The sequence below is a fragment of the Gavialis gangeticus genome, unplaced genomic scaffold (genome assembly GCF_001723915.1).
Source record: "Gavialis gangeticus isolate Ggan-Ray unplaced genomic scaffold, GavGan_comp1, whole genome shotgun sequence".
In the NCBI taxonomy this organism is placed as follows: domain Eukaryota; kingdom Metazoa; phylum Chordata; order Crocodylia; family Gavialidae; genus Gavialis; species Gavialis gangeticus.
Genome location: NW_017729025.1, coordinates 20,253,026 through 20,254,603, shown reverse-complemented (window position 1 = coordinate 20,254,603; position 1,578 = coordinate 20,253,026). Strand labels below are relative to the sequence as shown.

At 45.6% G+C, this 1,578-nt stretch overlaps 1 protein-coding gene across 1 annotated transcript in view; it reads right to left on the bottom strand.

The window, feature by feature from the left end:
• The window catches only part of AHNAK2 (AHNAK nucleoprotein 2), an 86,513-nt gene that overhangs the window by 19,412 nt on the left and 65,523 nt on the right, over positions 1–1,578 (bottom strand). Inside the window, exon 4 of the mRNA XM_019519893.1 lies at positions 821–883. The gene's annotated coding sequence lies outside the window, so the exon portion shown is untranslated. The remainder of the gene's footprint in view (positions 1–820; positions 884–1,578) is intronic.

The window sequence follows — 1,578 nt, the reverse complement described above, 5'->3', positions numbered from 1 at the left end:
TCCGACCCTAGAAACTATGAAACTATGAAACTATGAAATCTGAATCCGAAGCTAATACTAGCTGCTTCACACAGACCTAGCAGCCAGGGGGCAGGTCATCTGTCTAGGGGTGGAGCTAACCTTGTGGCCCTTGGTAGCTCACCAAAAGTCGTTAAGCAGCCCTCTAGCTTAAATTATTGCCTACTTTAGCTCCAAGAAGCAAGTGCAGACAGAGGAAGCCAGAGGAGGAAGGGGCAGACTACAGCAGTGGCAGCTGGAGCCATAGAGAGAACAGCACCTGGACCAGGGAGTCCAAGGGCCACAGGCCTTGGGGGATGGATATGATGTACAGGCCGCTTGGTGAATGGCCCTGAGCTAAAGTAAAGAGTGACTGAGGTCTTGAACCCTTACAGCATTTGTGTACCTGTTTGCTTCAGCCATCACATGTCCCTGCACACACAGAGCAGCTCCAGAGAAGGGTGAGTTTAAGCTACCAAGGAATCTGGGCAGGTCAGCACTGACCCTGGCAGGCCTACATCAGCTGGGCCGCACGATCCTATTTCCATGAAGAAGCAGAGTACATGACAGAGTGCATGTTCAAAACTGATGCCAGAGAACCTGATGCCAGGAAACAGCTGAGCGCAACTTATATGGTTCAAAGGAAGCTGAAGAGGACAGTAGCTCATACGAAGGGACCCACCATGAAGTGATTATTTAAAAGGCAGCTAGTGCAACCCGTCAGAATCTCTTCTGCCCAGCCACAATTTGCACATTGTAACCAAACTGGCTTTTGTGCAGAAGGGGTGCCTGCAAAGAAAATATCAGTTGCTTTCAAATTTACCTCTGGATGAGCCAGTTTTTCTTTGTCTTTAGAATATTTTTTGTTCTCTAGATCTTCTTGAAGCTGAAAAAGAAATTGTAAGTACTGAGCACTCAGATACAAGGGTGTTATAAAAGGCACAGGGAGTTTATATGGCTGCTATCTTGTACAAAACAAGGTCCTTGGCTGATTTTTTTTTGTGGGCGACTACAACTCATGATTCACACTGAAAGCAGAGACTGTCTTAAGTGCCAGTAGAGAATATTTCCATTACAGTCAAGAGAGTTCATGTCAGCATGGGGTGTATGGATTTAGTCACATACTTTCATTAACATTAATAGGAACTAAGTACCCAGGACATCTGAGCACTGTGAAGAAAATTTAGAGCCAGATCCTCAATCAGGGAATGTCTGTTTCATGAGGTGGAAGCCTTTCTTTAGGTCTATCACATTGTGGTGTCATCATGCTTTCACATGTATGATTAACATATATCCTACTTTACAATGAGCCTTATTCTGCTGACTACTTATTCAGACCTACGTTTAATTAGTTACATGTTTATTTCTTTGTTAATCAGAAGGTCAAGATAATTTTAATGTGCTTTTCATGTACAGAGCTCTGTGCAATACTAAAGGGACTCCAGCTGGGCTGCAAGAACTTGGTTCTTTATTAGAGCCAAGTGCTCAGTGCTGCTGCTTGCAGCCATGTGGTTCAGTGTGCGCTTAGAGCAGGGGTGGGCGAAGTGCAGCCTGCGGGCTGGATGGGGCCCGCCAGGCCAT